Genomic DNA, 23,735 nt, shown 5'->3' with positions numbered 1-23,735 from the left:
CGGCTGCAAGAGGAGAGAATTTTATCTTACAGAGCTACTGACAAAGGACTTAGAAGAGCAGCAAATATTTTGACAATATCCTACTTCCCAACAACTTTAAAGAATGCCATTTAACTGAGGGATAGTTTTCTGTGATATAGTGGAGTTATATGCAACTTTTAGGGCTTAATCCATCAGTTCAGATTCTGGACAATTACTCAGGCGTTGTGGACTAAGTCTTTCTGTAAATAATGTTCAAGTAAATATGAGATAGTTCCTCTGTCATCACTGTTGGAAATGTAATAGTAGCCACAAGCACAGGGCAGCTTTTCTTTTCCATGGAATAAACAATAGAAAAAGTTATGGTAACTGTGGAATTAGACATTTCTAAATGCTTGGTGGATATATGTGTGAAATACTTTCCACTGTGGTATCATGAAAAGACATTACTAAAGGCATACATAACTGTGAATTTTGTAATTCCCATTAAGCTGTGAGGGAATTACCTAATTTTTGCTTGAAAATACAGACCTTGGTGATATGCCACAGTCTCAGCTCTAGTGTTGACCCTGGATAAAAAGAGAGCAAAGAAGTCTAGGTTTGAAAGAGCTGAGTAACACCAAGGGGAACTGTACCTTATGTGTTCTGAATGACGGGCATGAGCAGACAGGGAGGACTTTGCTCCTCCCCGCAGAGGTCCATTCACCTCCTGCAGAAAGCAGTCCCTCTTCTACTCCTGCACACAACCCTACTGCAACCAGACAGACCTGGAAAGCCACAGCTGGATTTTTAATCTACGTTAATTCCACCTTTCCAAAGGTCTCCTCTAGCTGACTACAGCGCCAAGCAATTTCCTTTGCTGATGCTTCTCCGCAGGGTTGCCTGGATACACATCTCCTTGAGGATCTTGCTGATTAGAGCGCGGCTGCAATTTGGTGATTTGAAGACTCTGATCTGTCATCTAGATACAGAAATCCTTAGCAAAAAAGAGTAATCTGTCAAAACCCTGCTTTAGCCAAGTTACTTACACACAGTTATCCACAAAAAAACTCATTACAGATTTTTCTCTTGTAAACATGCTACATAAATGCAAAATGAAGTTTAGTGACTTCGTGTTATTGTGCAGTGGTTTCATGTTATTGTACAAAGCAACACATTTCTGGGCACAATCCAGTCCCATACTATGTCTCACTCTTCTTTAATATACAACTTGATGGCTGCTTCCAGAAGCAGGTACAAACCTTTCTCAATGTGAGAACACCACAGTTTAATCAGTATGTTGTGACCCTGTTTTTTCAGGGCTATCACAAGTTCCACTTTTGATATAATGCTTGGAAAGAAGCCACAATAAACACAAAAAATCGTAGCCAGATAAGAGAGGCACTGGGTTTGAGTCTGTTCACACGCAGAGTTCAGAAATATCACAGTTTCCTTCTTGCTGGTCAGTGTTTATTGGCTGCTTTGCTCTTTTCAAGAATTACAACATATTTAGTAGTAAAAATGACCAGAATTGGAATCAATACACTAATAGAGAGTATGCTATGAATTTATCTAAACCCTGCAGGAACTTATCATCACGTAAATAAAGTTTCCAAGCAAACTAGACAGAACATGATAAACGCTGGATTTAAAATTTTGCAGGAAAGAGTTTTCCCCAACATAAGGAAGTTTCCTTCATGCTGAGGAAGGAGGCTGGGGAGGAGGGTATTTAGAAAAGGAAATCCAATATGATCTATGAAGATCAGACATTTTGCCAAAGAAATTACTGTAGAGTTTATTTCTCAATTTTATATTGAAATGAAATTTTTATCTCATATCTATTAAATCTGTCCTGATTAAAAAATAGGCAAAATTATTAAATTATTGAGAAAATATTTGGTCTTCAGAAACTGAAATGAAAATGGACTTGATAGGCATTTCAAGTCAATTTACTTACAGCTTGATGTAAAGCACTTAGATTTTTGTAAACTGGTTGGTTATCTAAAAAAGTTATCTACTTTTGGGTGAGTTTTATTTTCTTTGGAATTAGAAGAATATTAAACCCATTGCCAGCAACAGTTAAAATTCTTTGAAGTCTTTAATGGATATTTTTTAAATTATCCATGACTTTTCAAAAGCTTTTGAATTTTCTTCCAGCACTCATTCAGCCATTTCTGAATTACAGCAAGGCAAATAAAAACTCCTTCTCATTTTGATAAATTTTAAGATAGCTTCCTTGCTTCTAAGTAATTCAAAAATGCAGAATTGTTGCAAATCAGAGCTTCCAAGGTTATTAGTTTTCTGATCTTATTCAGCAACAGTTAAAGTATGTGGATTGTTTTAGCACATTACTGAATGAAGAGAGATTTGAGGACACAGAAAGGATTTTGTCCAACTAAGTTTTAATTTCTTTGTTAGGAACAATGTAGTATATCTATTATTTGCATTAAGAAACAGTATCAAATTTGGTTTATCTCTTATTCATTTCCAGTACTGTAACTTTTTCTTTTTTTATAGCTATGATCTTTCCTGCCAAATGAAATTAATTAGGCAAGGTAAGAAGTTGTGCTGAAGGCCTTGCCTTGCTTCCAACATAACAAGTGCATGAATTGGACACAAGAAGCAGTTACACCCCAGTTGCAAAAGGTACAGAGAAAATTCCTGCCTCGTTTGGAAAAAGACATAGATTTTGCAGTTTTCCTGTCCTAATCCCCTTTATGCCAAGGTAAGTAGCACCAATTCTTCTCAGGTAGAGCAACAAATAATGGGAATGACTAATGCCATAACAAGTTAAGGCAGCAGAATGAGATATTAGTTGCTGATTTCTTTGTTTGCCTTCAGATAATGTATAATAATACCTCTATTTCTTTTTCTTTAATACTAAATACGATGATATATTTACTACTCTTACTGATGATGATAAGTGGAAATCTGATGCTGAAAGTCATGCATTGAAATTAGTTGATTCCATCCAGTATAAATATAAATACACATACATTTTTCCTTTAGATACTGAACAGTCTTAGCAAGCTGTACTGACAGACAGCAAAATATTGGGACAATGTGCCCTTTGTAGTTTTCAGGAGAGATGGCACAACTCTTTTTTTTTTTTTTTTAATTCCAATTAACCGTATTACTTAGATTAATCTCAGAACATGTTAAGCAAGAAGATGACAAAGCCCTTAAATGAAAATGAAAAAAAGAAACAAATTAATTGCAATATATTGCAGTGTGACCAAACCTCCTATACATATGGAATAACATTTCCCATTTATAGACCTTTAGGAGATTTTGACACAGGTGCTCTAATTTCACAACCCAGAGTACAAAAAAAAGAGGTGACATGTGGGGGAAAAGAATAGCATAATGAAGTAAGAGAACAATCTCATTCTTACAGCACTGAGTGATTGGTCTTAGTCAATCTTCAGAAAACTAAATATAGAAAGGTTCGAAAAGGATTAAATCCGCAGTAACTGAGGGTGTCTAAAGAGGTTATGAAATGAACACAAAGTTTAATTAATTCAATAGATGAGAAACTGCTTAATGGCATAATTACTTGAATTTATTGCAGATATTTCGTAATATGTGTGAAATGAATACTTTAACCCTGAAATTACTGAGCTGCATGATTTACTCCTTGCTACTGAAGAGATGATTCACTTAATTATTAACAATTATTATACTCTATTATTATTATTCTGTGATTTTTAAAATATATGTGCCCTGCTTTACATCTCTCAAACCAAATCTCCTCATTGACGAAAGAAAAGATAAAAATTATTTGCTTCCTAGAAATGCATATAATACTCTGGAGATGCTACATGGGAAGGTATTATTGTAACTCTAAATCATCCCTCTACACTTATAAAGAAGTGAGAGTAAATAAAGGATGTACTACATCTTTTGCCATGAGGTAAGACAATTCAGGTACCACTGGAAACTAAAAAAACAAACAAACAAACAAAAACCCCCAAACAAACAGAAAAACCTGCTTTCTTAGTTCAACAAAAAAATATGTGGCATAACCATGTTCCCATGATGTATGTTTTATTGTAAATACAGAAACATGGAGCTATACATCTGATGTGCCACCTGGTTTTAGTTGCTTTCAAATACTGAACCTCATAAATATCACTGGCTTACAGTCTCTTTTACGTTACTTTTTCTTCCTCCTAAATGTGTCAGAAGATTATCAAAGTTATTATTGCTACTTCATTTCTGTCTGTATAGTTGTTTCAGTATTAGCTGCAAGTCCCTGGTTCACATCAGGTTCTCTCACTGCTGTTGAGGTTGTCAAAATATCAAAAGATATTTTTCTTTTCCCTGAAGATCTATCATAACCAATAAATTAGTCATGCCATCAGAAGGAAGTTTCTTGTTTGACTACATTTTATGAACTTAATGAACTTTATTTTAGAAGTTTTCCCGGAGCTTTTACACATTTAAACCGATACAAGTTTATGATGCAGTTTCTTTCTCTCAAATTAGATGCATAGACTAAACTGTGAGCTTTGAAGATCTAGAGCTGATCATTGGTTGATTGGATATATGCAGACAGAAGCAGCTTTCTGAAGGATCAAGCAACTAAAATAAATTAAAGAACACCTGATGTGATGTCAGATTTTACCCTGGCTATTTCATCTGTATTAATCAATAAATCTATTCCCTGCTTTCAAAAAGCTTTGAGGGATGACAAAGAAGATATTTACCTAGTTGAACTTTCAAAAGCACCTAGTACCTTTAAAAATGGATTTAGTTACTTTGGTTATATTGAAGAAACATGTACTTTCCATGAATTGCGTGGAAAGGCACACTGACTTGTAAAGGTGCCTGAACTGAGCAGTAACCTACATGTAACATCAAAAAGAACAATTTTTAGACAACAACATGGATGGTTTTGCCTTTCTTTATTCAGAGAACTTGTCAGTCTTATAATGATCTAAATCAAAGATCTAAATCAAAGAGCTTCTGGGATTTGGGGGAATGGGAGTATCTCTACTGATTACAAGCTCAAAAGCTGGATAATGACCCACATTTTTTTGTTGATGATGTCGGTATTAGGCCAAACTATTATTATAATTAAATCAACATGGATTTGTACATCCAAGACTGTTTTGACCTTACCTGTGCATCATATGGCTGATGTTGAGAAATCGTCAGTATATTTCAAGCAGATAGGCAATGGATTTTTGTCATAGGAAGGGAAAAGACCAGGTCACAATGCCACAAAATAAAACTCCTCAGATGCCTATGGTTTTAAGCCATAAATAAGATAATGATGTATTTATTCCAGTATTATTTCTATGCATTAGGAATATACAAACTTTAAAATAATGACAATTGATGAAGTTGTTGAGAGATATGCATTTTAATGTGTCAACAATTGTGCTACCAATGTAATAGTGTGGATTTCCTGCTGATAATCATGAGCTTTGAATCAGGCCTTCCAAACTCTCCTATCTGAGAAACTCTAATTTTTAAAAAGACAAGGAAAAGGGACCGAATAACCTCAACTCACAAAGGTGATTTATGTTGTATGGATCAGATTTCTCAGGCACTCAAAGGTACTTTTCTCCCTTCTTACAAAGGAGCCATAATTCAGGTAAAAATGGTGAAAGGATAACTCAGTTTCATATTCCTCCTGCTCACACAGATCCAGTCTTATAATCTACATATAATGAACAGCAGAAATCCTTTACCCTTTGGTAATGATAGATTCAGAGAGATACCAAAAAAATACATGCAACAGCAGTAATGACAATTCCTTCTGGAAAATTCCTCTGCATCAGGGAAGTGGTGGTGCATCTCTCTCCTGTTTGGCACAGAGCTCTGATGCAGCATGAACTCTGTCCAACTAAATAGTATTGCCTTTTATCCCTACACAAGGAAGATGCGTTTCAGCACAAAAACCTATCACCCTTAAACTTAAAATATTCAATACATTCTGGAGGAAGAAAAATATTTCACTCATCTACTCCACAGTTCTTAGTAGCAAGAGCTGATAAGTACTCACCTTCTATAAATAGTATAATTACCAAATAAGTCAAGGATGTTTAAAAAGATTAGTAATAACCTCTTGAATAAAATACTTCATATACTTAGTTTTTAAAACCAGTTCTCAATCCATTATCATCAAGATTAATCAACTAATATTCGGATATGAGGAAACACTGAGGAGTCATAATTGCACAGTGTTAATCAAAGACAGGAAGAGTGATGAGAAAATAAAATAAAAGGAGGATAGTTTTGTCAGATTTTTCCCAGACATTTGTGCATACCAATTTTCTTTTGCATATGTGACTTGACTAAGCATATGATTAATGTTTTCAAATTATAAGTCAACAACAGTAATGTGAATGAATAATCAATTGTTGAAAATAAATCTCAAAAAATTGGTTTTGAATGACTTTTCCTCAAAAGAAAAATGGACAAACATGTTCTCTCAAGTCGGGTTACAGTAAGTTTCTGATATTCATTGATTTCAGATCAATGAATATCTTTTTGTTTCTGCAAGAGAAAATCAATTTGTGTATTTAGGAGATGGCAAAGATTTAAATTAAAAAAAACACCAACTCTTAAACCCATTTTTTTTCCTGTGCATTTTGACATATTTCTGTTATCCCACATGGATTCTGAATTAAAAGAAGATGAACTTTGGAGCCACCTACTAAAGCAGAGCATCTGAAAAAATATGCTGCATGTTGTCCTTGAAGCCTTGACCCAGAAAACCTAGGATCAAGGAACGCAGGCTATATTGCTGAGTAAATATGACAAATATGACAGGAATTATTCAACATTTCTTAAATAAATCCAAATCTTGAAAAAGTACAAGTCTCAAATATATTAATCTTCTGGAGGAAAAAAAAGAATATATATCATAACGAAAGGAATTCCAATACTTCCAACTGTTAATATATTTTGCTCGTCTAATTCCAGAACCATTTTTTTTTATTTTTTTAATATGTATTTCAACATGGCTTCTTTGCAGGAGCCATTCTCATGTCAGCTAATTTTATGAAGTATTCTCTTTCACTGACTCCTAGTCTCCCACCTCAGATCAATTGAGAGTATACAAATAACTTAAAATATTGACATTGAGCAAAGATATTAAGATGTAGTATCAACATTTTCCTACAGCTATTTTCAGTAATTTTCTTCAGAAGAATGTAAATAACCTACCTGAATATAAAATGGCACCTGACTGACATTTTCAAGTTCACAGGAAAATAGATGTTCCTCTGTTATACAGAAAATATGAAATCTAAGATGTACTCTCTAGTACATCATTTTCTAGTAAAATAACTAGAACCACATTAGACCAAACTTGAGATTCCCACCTCAGCTGATTGTGAATATACTTTGAGCTTGTAAATATATTCTGTGAGAAGTAGGTTCACTGGGTAATCTCTGGGCTTTGAATTTTATTAACCGACCTTGGTTACAGCTAAATTCTAGTGCTTTAGCTGACCTAGTCACCAGATCAGGGACATAGTAAGGATGTACATCAGCTTCCTGTCAGAGTACTAACCCACATTTCCCTCTGAAAGAAATTGTCAGCAATGAAGATGACGTGATTGAGTCCTAGTCTGTTGGGGAGCTAAGATGAGGCTGCTGCAAAAACTACAGTATTTGGGAAGATTAGGCATATGTATTGCCTGTTCTTGGATGGGAGTTCTTGCATTCTAAAAGCCAGGTGTTTTGTTGATCTGGCAACTGCAGATGATCATATTCTGTAATTGTCTTCCAGGTTTCTTGAATGGCAACCAGTAGAGAAATTTTTTTTCTGTCACTGATTTTTAGAAGTGACCATTTTCTTTTTCCTTGCCACAGCTCTCTGCTCAACATTTTGTAAAAACAATGCCTAGTTTCTAAATATTCATACCTTATTCCATTCATTACAGACATTTCAAAATAAAACTCTGGAACTGAAAAATGATGTTTCATGGTTTCCATTTCCAAGTTTCTGAGCAGTTCTGTAGCATATTCTTTTGTATGCTAAAAACTAGTCTATCAAAATATAATGCCAATTTAAGCCACAACCATTATTTATATTACTAGTAAGGAGGGAAAACGTAGTGGTAAATTAATCTTTGTGCAGCAAAGAACTCCTTAAAAAGGTTTTCAGCATGCATAGTAATGAACTATTGCTATCTCGCCTCAACAGACATCTTTAAATAACTATGTCCAAAGTTGTTTAAAATCCTTTTCCTAGAATTTCAGTTTCAGTAATGCAAGGAAGACTGATTCCTCACTTATAACGCTGATCAACACAAGCCTCCTTTTTTATCTTCTGCTTAATATAGGGAACTCATGAATCAGCTATGACTTTTACATGCCTTCCCTCTGACCTTCCCACAGATAATCATAATAACACTGGGCTGCTGAGAATCAATCAGTTTTCATAAAGGCAGCAGCCTTCAGATTAATCTCATATTATTAATTCTGCAAGTTAAAAAGACAAGCAGAAAGACAAGATGGCTCTCAGTGCTATTTACTTCCCTAAAAATATTTCCTGTGGATAATAAACAAACAAATTTCCAATCTGGTGAAGCTGTAAATTTGCAGCCTTCATGAAAATTAATTTAAATGGATGTGACTGTGAGGTTGGGATTGTAAAGATTAGGGAGACTCCTGTAGTTATAATTGCCTGTTCAGTTCATCTGCTGCTCTGTCACTCAAGAGTGGCACAGCTGCATTAACAACTCTAATCATAATCTAATTCTCAGATCAAATTCCCATCTTCAATATATCCTTTAATAAAGCTTCCATACCCCATCTTTTAGCCTTAATTATTGCTTCCTGTCTCCCCTGACAACCAAATTAAAAGGTACACACAGCAGTTCTATAATAAAAAAATAGCACAGATACAACAACTGTACTGCAAATTCACACTAACCTTGTGAAGGTTGGATGGTTTCTGATAACTAGATTTTTACTGATAGCATGAGCACTAGAAGATAAGAAATACAATTTTATAATCATGTATTGATTTTTCTTTTTTTCCTGCTAATATGTAAAATTACCTGGGCCAGTTTTTAGATTAGCAAAGCGAGAAAAGACGATTTTATAGGAAAACTGTCTAGATCCCAACATGTGAACTGTTTTACTTCTTAAACCTGGAGTTCTTGATGTGTCAGTTGTTGACAGTAGACATTGTACTAGTTAAAGCTAAATCCCTTTTGCACAAGAACTGAGATGCCTAGTCAGCAAGATACTTAATTAGGCATCTACCTTATGGCATATTATTAATGCCAAGTCAATGAAACTCTTAGCATGTTTAAAGTTAGTAAATATCAATATACTTTTTGAGCAGAACCCAAACATTCAGTGCCTTGTCCATGTAGGATTCTGTTTTGTCTGCTGTTCTGTGCAAATGAGGATTTCAATCAGAGAGTTAAACTGTTGTCTATGTAAATATAACAAGATGGCACATCCTCACTTCTAAGCTGGAAATGTATTTCTCTGAAACTTTAAAAATAGAGTAATACAATCATAGTTGAATTGGGAAAATGATTAAAAATTTAACATGACTGGACAAGTATGGACAACAAAAGAGAAAATAGTCAGCGTCAGTAAGGGAGAAAAAGTTTAAGCAATTATCAAAATATTTCAGCTAAGGTAGGCAGGTTTTGAATAAAAGAGCACGTTATGGTGTTGAGATGATTTAAAAATGTAGCCCTGGATTTCAAGGGCAGTAAGCAAAGTCTGTCAGGAAATGGTTTCATAGATAAGAGAGGTCTGCAAGAATGCCAAAACTTTAAACATGGCAGATTTTAATTATCCTGATACCAGTATTGATTTGGATAAGAACTGTTTCAGGGCTAAGGAGACAAATGTGTTTGAGAAAGTAGCAAAGGATTTATTTTCCAAGCAATGTGCTGACCAGTTTTAGTGTCTTGGGGCTATCTTGTGAGTGAATGGGTCTTGAATAAACCAGGACATTGGGGACAATTTAGTGCAGGCAATGAATCTGAAACAGAAAATTCAGCAGAATGAAAAGGGTTTATCATTTAAATGGATACAGACTAAAGAATTCTGGCCCAGAAAAGAATGTGTTTAGTCATTCTCTTTTAGGATATCTAAAAGTGAGAAATGAAAAATGTTGCATAATATTATAGGTCAGTCCTGAAAATGAAGAGATTTCTCCTAGATTTCTACTGTCACATACCAAACTTAAACAAGTGATCTGAAACACTTCAATATTTAAAATTCCATTTGTACTGCATTGAACATTTCTGCTGGTCCTGGAGACTCCCACCAGTTTTGCAACTGGTGAATGTTTTAACTTCTCACTCACCAAAAAAAGAAATTCCTCTTTTTCCCTTGACTTCATTTTTTGGAACTTGAAGTATGACAAAGGTGAAGAACACAATCCAGTTATGCTTTCCTTAAAGAAGAAAACACATGAGCTGGGTGTAGGTACCTAATTTTTAATCATTAAACTGAAATAAGGAGAAATATTTCAGTTACTAATTTCTTTTGTAATTGGTGGTTTTATGATTACCTGGATCTTGCCAGACCTGAAGCTGTCATGTTGTACCAGGGTCAGCATTTGTCAAATTGTTATATAAATCTTTCTAAAATCATAAGCCCTCTATTATTTGATGGCAGTAATTACCATACAGCTTCTTCCATCCTTGTAATGTATTTATCTTTCTAGAGTCTGTGGATGTAGGAATGTGTTACTCTTCCCACCTTTTGTTTTGAAAACCAAACCAAAAAAAAAAAGAAGATATGATTCATCTCCATCATGTGAAAATATAGTTTAAGAGAGGTGTACAAACTCTCCTAATGGTCAATGGAGAGAGATCAGTGTCCTTTAAAGGGCAATTCCAATTATGACACAATAGCACTTGAGGTGAATCATGGGAAAGAGCTCTAGATTCCCCAGTATGGGAACACTTCCTTATTTTTTGGATCCAAAGGAAGCTGAACATTGAGAAAGTGATCCAGAGATAAGCAGTAGAAACCTGTGCAACTCACTGTAACCCCATCAGTGGGTGTTACACTAGTTTCATCCCAGGAGTAAGAGCTATACTGCCCCTTCTCACTGCTTAGAAACGTAAATCAGGGTCAGATGGGAAAGGGGGAAAAGGAACATTTGTGAACACTGTAGAATTACACTTTATAATTTTTCCTGTAAAAGCAAATTGTAAACTTTTTGTCCCTGATATGATTCAGCTGGGACTCTGGGTATTCATAAAAAAAGGCAGAATTAACTGAAGAAGACCAATGTCAAAACAGTAAGGGGACTTTCTGTGGGCTCAGTATCAGGTTTTGCCCTTTGCCAATCAGAGCTTGAATTTAAAAAAAAAAATCCCTATCTGATTGATAACCTTATGAAAAAATATTGGCTATTCTGACATGAAAGGCTAAACCTCATTTTTCTTTTTTTAAATAAATGCTTTGGCTCTGAGAAATACTTAGAGCTGAAACTTTCTTTGAAATCAGCTTTACATTTTGCTGAAACAGCATTTTTTAAAGAAAAATATAAGTGAATAACTCTTAAAATGCTCTGCTCTATAAATTTGATATTAAAGCTACATTTATAACTACAGGAACTATGGGATGCTTCAAAAATTTAGGGCAAAGCAGTATGGTTCAGTATCCAAAATGCAAAAGGCTTATCTGTGCTACCTACACTTCTTGTGTTAGCAAATTCAGAGTACAAATTCTGTGAGAAAAGTCTTTTATCAAGGTTTCTGACACTCATTGTTCTGTTGGCTTTGTTGCTTTCTTTCTTTTTTTTTTCGTCTTTTTCCTTGGAGCTGGGAATGGTACTAGAACAGATTTATTCATAAATGTATCATGGCTTGTCTCCATTATGTGAGAACTAAAAGCTGTGGGGTTTTTATCTTTTCACCTCTCCAACCTCACAATCTTCCCACCCTATGAAAGCATGGAAGCACTTCTATTCTATTCTTATAACTATTAGGACAGATGAACATCATTCCTGGCTTTCGATCCTTCCTGATCTTTCTCAGTCTTCACTTAATATTGCAAAAGGATTATCCCTGTTATTCATGGCAGGTGATGTCACACTAGGAAGTGTATGTTTTGAACTATACAAATACAGATAGGTAAGCACTATGTAAAATTGCAAATCTAAATAATCAATGAATTTATTTAATTATAGTTATTTTTTGCCTCTGATGAAGTCTTTCTCCTGGCATTCATTGCATCCAAATGAAAATAAACTACTTGTCTTCAGGTACTATTATCATAGAGCATGTTTTCCATTGTGAGAGGGTTTGTTTACAGGTCCCTAATAAGTTGAATCTCCTGATAATAGATCAATAAAATTATGTCCTCCCCTACCTAATTATTTCTGTTTTGATAACAATAACTATATTTTACTTCTCTGCACTTGAAAAAGCAATGTTAGTGTTCATATTCTCATAGATATATTCAATAGCTTCCCGGTAGTTTATAAGCCTATAGTAAAATATGATCCTCTTTCTTTTTGAACTTAAAACCTTGTCCTCTCTTTTCTGTCATTTTCAATAAACCACCCATAGTCTACCTTGTTTGCCAGTGAATAAAAGTGTGTGGTTCAATTACAGGAGTGATGCTCTGAAGGTTAAATCACTTCACTGCGTCTCTTGTACTCTATGTAAGGAAAGACTTTGATTAACTAAGTCTTTCACATTAACAATGATACTTTATGTTGAGTATAGCATTTTGGAATGAAAATGAGCAGTTGGATTGCCCTGTTTAATCTTTGTAGCATTATAATGTTAGGGTTTCATAATTTTTTTCAAACACATTCATAGCCACAATGATTACTTTAAGGAATAATCCCAAGGCTACAGCCTTGATTCTTTGAGTTTACAAATGAGTGTTACGCTTAAAACAGATTTCATGTTGAGGTGTGAAAGGTGACAATTTCTTATAACAGTGTTTACTATTCCGACTACTAGTTTCTGAATGTGAATGAATATTATCCCTTAAAAAATTCTTTCTGGAGCTCTTTTTTTCTACATTTTGCATCAGAAAATTTGAGAAAGAAAGTTAATTCAGTAATGAATAGGTCTACATTCTTTAGCCCTATTGTAACAGCCTAATTCTTTTTAAATCACTCTAAACAGTTTTTGATATTTCTTTTACTTCATAATTCCTCAGTGTAAGGCACAAACAAGAGCTATAATTGTAGATGTATATCTACACTTTAGTGGGACAATATTCCATGACTATTTCATGCCTTGTATATAGTTCTAAAGCTTGGCTCAAAGGAGGAGAAGCATTTGAAAGTAATGAGGCTGGTAATTTTAAGCAATACACAAATGTAATTGTTGTGAATGTCTTTATTCCATTTTTCAATTTCTAGGTCTCCATCTATTCAGTTTTATACTTTTTTACATGTATGACATCAAGTAGCAATTTCCCAGAACTCTATTGTAGTCGTCCTTGGCTTTCTATCTAACCTCTCTTCATCTATGTCAACTGTTTCCTATATGGATATTAGTAATGTAAATAGACCTCTCTTTCACTGACTGGAACTTTGTCCCAACACACTGGAGATTGTAATGCAAGTTGTTTTTGAAAACTGTGGTCTACCTCATCTATATGTTCCTTCTTCCTCAGCGTTTCTTTTCAATACCAATTTTTTCATAATTAGTCAGGCTATTTCTTTCTTTTGTCTTCTTTACTTCATCAAGAGCAAACTATCGTGTTTCTATTTTTTCTACTTTATTATGATTCATACAATAGGTATGAAATGAGGGCGTTTGTTTCTAATTAAAATATTACTTACATTTTCTTTGTTCAACTCCTTATATTGTTAGCTGTCATTAATGTGGTTCAAAGTGAGACCCTTTACAAAAAAGAACAGAACAGTGCAATTCACAAAGAGATCACGCCAATATTCAGATACCCCTTAACTTCAGGAAAGAAAGACTTAATAGCAAAAAACCAAAATGTTTAATTACCTTGGTGTCTTGATTTCTTTGAGCATCAGAGCAGTCTTAATTTCTAAGGGGAATGAAATGTGAACTATAGGATCTGGTATCTCTGACAACCACTGAACCTTTGGAGTAAAAAAGGCCTTTAGGACATCAGAGCTAAGTGAGAGTTTTTCTTGGAATAATCCATGAATCTTTGGACCACCCACAGCAAAAGCAGGTCTACTAAGTACACAGAGACCTTCCTGACTTTGCCTTCCCGTGTAGTTCAGAGCTGAGAACAATTCCCACAGTTGTTGTATATATTCCTACCTTTTTTCCCCTATATTTGGCCGCAAAAATGCATTTACAGGGCTTGACAGCATGAACTGGTGTAAAAAATTTTTCAAACATCAAGAAATGGCCTTGTTGTAGGCTTAGCTCCCTTTCTTTCTATTTCAAAGGGACCTTTGATTTTTTCTGTTGAATATCTGAGAAGGGAGTGCAGGACTCAGACTTGGAATTTCATAATTACATTCCTAGCATAAATCAGCCAAAGAAAACTGTGTTATTGCCTTACAGAAAGTGCAACGTAGGGCAAGACAAATGAAACTGAGTCTGAACAATAGATTCAATGCAGCAGATTTACTATAAATCATGTGCAAAGGTTACAGAATTTGGCTTGTTTTTCCTCGTGGAAAAAAATGAAACTTTGAGATGAACAGAAAACAATTTTGAATCTATCAGAAGGATTGATAAAACTGCTAATATTACTTCTTTATGAATCCTTATAAGATATTCAAATAAAAACTGGCAGACACAATCTACTCATTTCAAAATTTTTCATAAACAGTGTAAATACTTACACCAGATGTGAAATAAAATGACCTGATAGAAAGATCATCAAAGTCTCCTATATTTTTTATTCCCTGACTTCTGTGTACTTTGTAATCAGGTGCTTAGCTGCCAGGAAGGCCAATATCTTCGAAGAGCAGCAGTAAATATTCAATGTATTTACATTTCTCATTTTAAGATCATGTTATAATCTTTCCTGTACAACAAGGGTGAGAACATAAAAAATGGATCAGAAATAGACTGGCAGTTCCCTGGATTTTGAGGTTTTTTAAGACCATTGCAGAATGACCTCAGCTGTGAAGTAGCACATGATCTGGAAGATATCTGAAAGCAAAGGATTGCAGAATACTAAGTTCTTAGAGAAGTCATAGAGTGTATTTCAGATTTTCAGACCATTTAGTACTTTATCCCACAATTAGACTGACTGCAGAGGTGTTATCTGAATCAATATAATGCTTTACAACAAGAGGAAGAACACCACAATTCAATACAAGGTCATACAAGTCAGATATCCCTTAAATTCAGGAAATAAAGACTTAACAGCAAAAAAACAAATTTATATTTCATTTACCTAATAAATGTAGGAGTACTGTGAAGGTTGATAACCTCTAAGCACAACCTTTCTTTCTATTATTGCAACAGTCTAGTTCCAGATTTTCTTCAAAATAAATGTTCCTTACTTTCTGACCCTCTTCAATTTTTTTTTCTATTCAGATGTCAGTGGCCCAGGTTTCATGACAATCTAGCAAATTCACATACAAATAAGACAAAAAGTATAGAAAATTCAGCAACTTCCATTCTCAACTTTCTAAGATATATACTACAAATACAAGCAAGGAAAATATATTTGGGGTAAGGGAAAATGCTTCAGCAGTATTCTTCTTTTCCTTCTCTCAAAGCAGACTCCTTGAGTACACAGTGGACATAAGTACATCAACCTTTGAAGCACTAGCTGTGTTATTTCATTAGTCAATGAAAGATTTAGAATTTCTCTTTAGGACATAAGCCATCTGCATTGCCATATGCAAAACTGAACTTACAGAACCTTGTTGTTATTTATTTGTCTTACAATCATTTCCACAATTTGCAAACATGGTCCTTTTTTTATGGTTTGATGAGATCCAAAGCTTTTCTTGCCTTGTAAGGAAGTATAGCTTGAAGAGGAATTAAAGGCTCAAAGCTTCAAACACTGCCAGCTATCTGGCACCACAGGTCGTAAGAGTAAAATATTCCTGAGAAGTAAAGAAAGCACTTAGCAGTTGATGTCTTAGAGGAAAATGGGTCTCCTGATGGGCAGCTGAGCTATCTGACCCCATTGGCAAGCTTTTCCTGAGCAAAGCCATGTACCTTGGCTGCAGGATGATGTCCATGGCTGTATTCAGAGCAGGAGGACAATCTGGAAGGGAATCAAAGCCCCCCAGCCCTGCCCGTCAGCAAGCCAAGACACTGTCCTCAAGGTCACAGTCAAGAGTTCTGTCATCCTAAGAAATGACACCACATCTTCTTATTTTTGTAGTATTTTAAATTTTGGGGAGGGTGTTTTTGAGGGTTTTTTTCATTTGTTTTCTATAAGCAGGGCTTTTTTTTTTTTTTTTTTTTTTTTTGTAGGCTGGAGAATATTTTTTTCTCCTTCTGGAGAAAATTAGACATAAGTGGCTTTAAGGCACTACTGCCGACATTTATGGATATCCTGCAGCTCCCAGAATATTACCCACCGTGTTTATAATGTCACTTGTGCAAACTTACTACCCATGCGAGTACATTTTCAGTAGTGTAAATCAATTTAGAAACTCACTGTGTGTTTATGTAAAGCCTAGTTCATACAGGAGGAGCTGTAAACACTTTGTCTCAGTTTCATCACAGCACAACAGCTTTGTTCCCCGTGATGCTCATTTTCCTTAGGCTTTCCACATAATACTGACAAAGTTAAAATCCTGTCAGTATGTGGTTGCCTTGCCCTTTCCTGGCAACTGTCAGATTTGTACTTCAGTAACAGTTAACAGGATGGTATTGTTTTCAAGTAAAAGAAAAATCAAATGTCTTTGAGACTACGAGATATGACCCACTGTTTTAATTAGCAATTTTTGAAGACTGCAATCTGAAATGAATCTGATATTCAACAGGTACCCTTTCTCTATTCAGTTGCAAATACAATTAAAAATCAGTTTTCATGCTATTTGAAAATTAACTAAGCAATTTTGCCTGTGTAATGTTGCAGAAATTTGTAAGCTCACTTTAACTTTCTCTCCAATTGGAAGCATCAAATTTAGCTGTATGAAGTGTATAATCTGAATGAAACAAAAAACCATCATTGTATGTTGATCCTGCCAAGATATATCCAGAACTCAAAAATATTAATAATTCAGGGAATTCTAAAGAGCTTGCAAAATCTTCTGGTGTTTCTCATTAACAAAGTTAGATTTAACACAGCCATGACAGCACGGATGATATCAGTACGACAATGCCATGTTACCATCTCTCTGCCCTCCTGAGGATGACAATATAACCTGTTTATTATATATTGCATCATAACAGAAATTTAAGAAGTTGCCAACCTGTTTGCTGGTGGCCTTCTGTTAAAATGCTCCACTGAAATGGTCCATTAGCTGCCCTCAAACAGCCACCTGAATCCTTATTCAGCTGCAATTTCTCAGTTTAACATCTCAAACGCCATGAGAGGCTGTGGAGTGGTGTCACTGCTCTGTCTCAGAAGAGATGGTAGAGAGGTTATTCTGCTTTTTTTTGTGTGTGTTCAATTTAAACTAGGGAAATAAAGCTCTTTAGGATCCCTTTATTCAATGTTCCAATTATCCAATTTTACATTATTGAAAAATACATCTTCAGACAGCAAATTATTTCCCAAAAAACCAAATCATACAGGACCAAATGGAAAAAAAAAAGATGTAAGGATTCTGATCTTGAGTTGATGTAGACTTTAGAGGGTAAGTAACTAATTGTACCACCCTGAATGTGCTTTTCTTGAAGGCAGGAAGGGTTTCCCATATCCATCAGCCTCTGCCTTCACTATTGTCTTTATTCGTGTTCTGCCATGTAAAATTTGTTAAGTTTTCTATTCTGAGGAGGGACATGGTGTTGCATGACATGCTGCTAAAATTTCTACAATACAAAGAAAGGGATAAATTCTGGACTAGTAGATATTGTGTCCCACTGAGATCGCATCAATTAAAAGTACAAATTATTTATAATATTTTAATGATATTAACACTATTAATGGTAATAATGGTATTTTTTTACACTCTGCATTACTGTTTATAAGACGCCCCTGATGAGATACTTCACACCTTCCTTTTTTTGGTGACTGTTTCTAAAGTCCTCTTGTCCTTATGCTGGCAAATATTTTCTTAACACCAACTACTATGTTAGTAGTATTAGTGTATCTAATATGCTTTTGATGATTAGAGACACCTAAAAAATTATAGCCTGTAGTTGTATTGGGTTTGATTTTGTAAAATGACAGCTGAAATTGAGAAAAAGGAGTTTCATAACAATCACAATCTTTAATGAGGTGAAAAACCTCTGGAATTCAAGATCAAGACATGCTTTTACACATATGAACAGAGAACTGCACCAAGTCTAATGTCTCCATAATTCTTAATATTTCTTCCAACAAGGATGGGAATCAACTGCTTCTTAGCAGGTTCTTAGCTGTAGAATGATGCAGGCAAGTTTTTCTTACGCCATTTATTGACAAATGGGTTTTGGCCTAACACATCATAAAAGTACTTTTGAGAAGGAACAAAAAGCTAAGATTAGAAATGTTTGAATTTATTTGAATAATCAAAAGACCTTTTAAAGAAGTTGTTTTGTTACTGGTTGTAGGAGAGTTTGAGTCACTGAGATTTCCCTGGAAAATAACTAGTTATTTGAGATTTCTTATGTATTTAACTTTTACAAGGTTGGTTAATTTTTTTCAGTTAGCACTAATTATGGCTGTTGAGTAACGTCACACATGACCACTGTCTTACAGGTCTGGGGAATCCAAAATACATTTTAGAGGTGTTTATTTGCAGACTTCTACTTTCTAGCTTCTTAATACCTCAGACATGTCTTTGCTGTAAACTAACACAACTCTAATGAAGCTGTGTGTGTCTTTCTGTCAACTGGTGACCAACACTGTGTTTATTTTAATCTATTTTAAGCCAGCACTTGGAGCAAGACTATAAATATTGCAAATCGAGCAAACAGTACCACATTCTGCATAAACATGCACACACACATGAAGTTCGTGCATTAAACTTTTATGCCTCCAAAAAAAATTATTCTGAAGTCTCTTATCAGACTTTCTGAATGCTTACACTAATAAATAAGCACAGAGGCCACGGCTGGCAGCAACTCTCCTGCAGAGTAAAGTGTCACCCTGTGTCACTGCCCACGCAGCAGAGCTTACTCAACACTCTGCTGGTAAACTGGATGATGAACTGGAAATGCCACTTCAGATAAGCATCCAAAAGTTCTAGATGCAGGGTTAGCCTGGGAGCAGGTGACTATTCCAGTATAACCCTGGAGCAGGCATAAGTGACTGCGGGTAAAGGTGAGTGTCAGGGAGCTGCTAGGGGATATGGTCCCTGAGGGAAAGGACCTCACCCCAACTGACCGCAGCCCTGTCCCACAGCATAAGAGGAAAACAGGCATGGAAGCACCCCTAGAGCATTGTTTAGAAATGTACTGTTACTCCTTCACTCACCAACACAGTCATAGCTAAGCATCTTGACAGGGTCCTGATTTTCACACCCAAGAAACAGTCCATATAGAGAGACTGCACAGCCCTGTGAAAACCTGTATTGGTCAAACCCGATAAAAGGAGGCAGGGAGTTATCTCACTGCTGGTGTTGCTGCAAGGAAAATCAGACTGATTTGGAGATTCTGGCTAGAGGAGGTCCTTGCAAAGCCAGTGATCTGGCTGTCGTAGCAGCAAAAGTGGATGTTCTGCTGCTGTTCCATGCAGAAATACCCAAGAGGACACAGACCGGGATATCATTCTTACTGCTCAGATAATGAGTAGTTGATCAAGCAGCATTAAAACAGCAAAGGGTCTGAGAGTTTCAACTGACAACAGACTAATTATAAATGAATGGCATAACGAACTCAAAGAAACAGATAAAACTCACTAAGAAATAGAAGGCATAGGGGATAACTGTTTTGTTCGACTTAGCAGCTGAGACATTATTCCTGCTTTTGGAAAGAACACTTATAAAGTGTGGACAAATTTTTCAAAATCCAGAATCAGGGAGAAAAAAAAAAAAAAAGATTAGGAAAATATTCTTTTAAATGAAAGAAACAGAAAATACAGGAAGAGAAGGGAATTTTAAAAATGTTTCTAAGGGAGACTGGAATTATGGTCACTTGCTATGTGTAATATTCATCTTGAAATTTTAGTGAATTCCATTGATTTCCACCTGTAATAAGGGTTAAAGAGTAAACATCAAATAAGAGGCATTTTTATATGTTATTTTCATATTAAGTTCCATAAAATCAAGGATTTTCAGCCATAAGGTTTGGTCCTCAATAAAGCTGGATTTTAGACTTAAATAATTTACACAGATTGCAAATGAAAATTATAAACACCTTATTTTAAATTTTTCACTTTATTTTAAATCTGATTAGTCTATCTCTCCTCCTTCTCCCTCTTCTTCTTCTCCGTTTTTTTTTTTGTTTAGGGTTTGTTGTTGTTGTTGTTTGTGGTTTTTTGGGAGGAGAGGGGCCGTGGGCTTGTTTTTGGCAAAATAAACTCTGTTTAGTATTTATCAATCTGCCTGGAAGAGCAAGCTTACTGTGTTGACTGTGTGGAGAAAAATACCAGAATAAACAGCTTTATAAAGTACTAGAAATAATTTTAAACTGATTGTCTAATCTTTTAAATCAAAATTAAGGAAATCTTTGGTTAAACTACAGAGAATCAATCACATCTGTAAACCCCCAGCAATTTATAACATGTTTGCTATAATGCCTGAGATTGTTTACTCCACTGGTTTACTGATAAAACCTGCCAAATACATCAGGGCATTTTAATTAGTTCCTAACATAGAGCTTGCTAAACCTGATCTATATATTTAAGTTGCTTTTAGTTTTGAAGACATATTTGTGCTGCTAAATACATAATTTCTAAATATCTCATTTGAATACTTTTACATAAAACAAAGCTATCTGATCTTAAAGTAAAATGTAGTTGCCTGAATGTAGCATCTAGTACCATTTGAGAGGATCTCAGGTTCTGAGACATGCATTGAGCTCTACTCTAAGTGTAACAGTACTTAATTGCGGAAGACTCGCAGCTGAAATCATTCCTCTCTGAGGAGGTGGAACAGTAGGAAAATCCTCAATGCAAATACAATCTTGGCTTATAGCAGACCCAGCACACACAGAGTCAGTTAAGAGCTTAGTCCTCCAAGTCTAAGTGCTGCTTGAAATTGTGTGGACTGACCACTTTATAGGACACAGCTTCAGAGAAGGCATCACTAATACAGAAATATTACTGGGTTTTAGTAGTTTCTAGGTCTTTATTTTAACAAACAATTTAAGGAAATGGAAACAAAACAAGTTTTCAGCAACTCATTCTTAAGAATTTCTAAATCATTCACGACATCTCCTAACAAGGCTCTCCAAGCACCTTCACCCTGAAGCAGGCACACAAAAGTGCAGCCCAAATTTTCAGTTTGGGAAACAATTGGAAGGTAGTAACGATCAATTACACAGTTTTAACTTCAGACATTGCTACCAGTTCCCCTAATTAACAAGAGGCATCACTTCTGACCTGCTGTCATATTAAAATTCAGAATACAATAAAAAATCCCCAACAAACTGTTTCTACATTCAGTGGAATAAACAGAGAGGGGGAAGCAGAGACAAGCTGGGGCTAGACATGGGGGGAATTGCTAATTCTATGGTGAGAGTGAAAGACCTTTTTATTTACTGCAAGATGTCCAGTACATTTGCACTCCTGTTGACTGTTGTTTTAACCATACAAAAATTCAACTGCCTTCCCTCTACAATGCTGCGAGGCTCCGGAATGCTCTGTCACATGAGAATCTCTTGTTTGCCATTTCACTTTCTGGCAGTTGTTAAAAGAAATTTATAGATCATGCATCTTTGGCCAAAATAGATTTTAATCGTAGATGATGTGTTTCTTTCCTGTTACACGTGTTATGGTGCTGAAAGCCATCGTTTGTTACTGAAAACAGAAAAAAACATAAAGAGTTGAGTTCTGACCTGTAATCTCACAACCTACATTTTTTTTTCCAGACTGGATCAATTAAAATTATATAAATAATTTACAGTGTGATCATATGGGATCTACACTTAGTCCTCCAAGAGAATTTAGGTAATGAAAAGGAAGTACCGGTAAATCATCTTACTAGAGCACCTGGATGTCCTGAGTACAACCTGGACCCATTAGAGTCAGAACAACACCCACACGTATTAAAGGTGATTTTTGAAAAACAGGACTTACATTGTGCATGAACAGGACAAGCAAGATTCAAAAAGGATGTCTCTCCACTAAGGTCGTACTGAAATACTTATGCAACAGATTTTACAGATTGAGAAATCTAACCAGGATTACATGATGTTTGGCCACATGTCTGATATTCCCTGTTGTCTTCCTTAAAAAGCCAACTAAAAAGACAACAATGATAGGAAAATAATTAAAACTTGCATGAATTATGATGACAACAAATGTTCTCTCTTCTCAGCTGTATATTCTTCAAAACACTCTTTGCATTGGAGAAAATTGCATTAAAACGAAAGAACTACCTGTTTCAGTAACAGTCCCTTGACATATTACTGAAAAAAAAGTACTATTGCTTTTCTAGTAAGCAGGAGAGGCATCAGAACATTATGGGTGAACTTCTTTTTGGCCAAGTATAATCTTAACATTATATGTTTAGTCACTTGCAGAGGGAAGAAACGTGTGCAACTGACTGATCTGTCAGTAATTGCTTTCCATGTTCCTATATCCTCTTCCCCAGAGCACATCTATCTCCAGAGTTCCTTGATTGTGAGTAAACTACATTTTTTCCTTCCTGTCCCAAAATACCAGTTGTCACAGAATTAAGACAACACGAACTCTCCCTCAAGGTGGTTAAGGTGATATTAAGCCTTTGAGCATCAAGAAAAAACAATTGCAACATGAAACAGAATATTTCCACCTTGAAACACTTCTGTTATATTATTTTGCCCTATTATGCAGTCTTTGACTCCGATGGGAGGATCTCTGGTTGTGGCAAGTAGGGCACCCAAAGATTCTGCATCTTTGTGCACAGCTCAGTTCAATCAAAGCATTTTTTTTATAAGAAATATCTTTTTTCAAGAGCCAGGTCATCTTTAGAAACAAAAAGCCCTCCCACATTATTGCACAGAATGGGGTACAGGAAAAGTGACAGAGTTAGTTTGTTTAGGAAAACCTCGGAAAAGTGTTTAGCAGGCAAGTAAAATAGTACCTCTAATCAGGCAGTGCATGGGATTCAGAACACCTGGAATGTTGTTGGATTTCCAGGCAAAAAGATTTGAACGACTATAAAATCAAAAGAACAAATAAATCTATTGTCAGACTAGGGATTGCAGGCCTGAATTGGATCGCAATTTTAAAACAGTGAATATAAAGTTACAATCAGATCGACGAGCAGAAAAGTTGGGGTAAACCGATCTACCTGTAAGTGATTAGCCACTGTGGTTACTGTGAATCATAGAATCATGGAATCTTTTTATGTTGGAAAAGACCTCTGATGTCACTAACTCCAAATGTTAACCCTGCACTGCCAAGCCCACCACTAAACTGTGTTCCTGAGTGCCACAACTACACATCTTTTTACCTCCAGGGGTGGTGACTCAATCCCTTTCCTGGGCAGCTCATTCCAGTGCATGAAAACTGTGTTGGAGAAAATACCTTTTGTAATACACAATCAAAACCTCCCTGGCCATTTCCTCGAGGCTTGTTACTTCTGAAAAGGGAATGATGCAGATACTTTTTGTCCCAAGATAGTGTTTTAACCCTTGTCCTTTATCCTATGATTAGATACAGATACC

The 23,735-nt window shown here is 35.4% G+C and overlaps 1 long non-coding RNA gene across 1 annotated transcript; it reads right to left on the bottom strand.

The window, feature by feature from the left end:
* Positions 1-797: 797 nt before the first annotated feature.
* LOC108499485 lies at positions 798-23,232 on the bottom strand. The gene is made up of 8 exons (XR_001875549.1): positions 23,150-23,232; positions 22,162-22,325; positions 13,712-13,771; positions 10,256-10,345; positions 8,855-8,908; positions 7,138-7,196; positions 5,083-5,206; positions 798-955 (listed from the first exon to the last, which is right to left on the bottom strand). It is a non-coding gene; the product is annotated as an uncharacterized LOC108499485 (long non-coding RNA).
* Positions 23,233-23,735: the final 503 nt, after the last annotated feature.

This window comes from Lepidothrix coronata, unplaced genomic scaffold (assembly GCF_001604755.1).
Source record: "Lepidothrix coronata isolate B3197 unplaced genomic scaffold, Lepidothrix_coronata-1.0 Scaffold74, whole genome shotgun sequence".
In the NCBI taxonomy this organism is placed as follows: Eukaryota; Metazoa; Chordata; class Aves; order Passeriformes; family Pipridae; genus Lepidothrix; species Lepidothrix coronata.
This window is presented reverse-complemented; position numbering and strand designations above follow the sequence as displayed.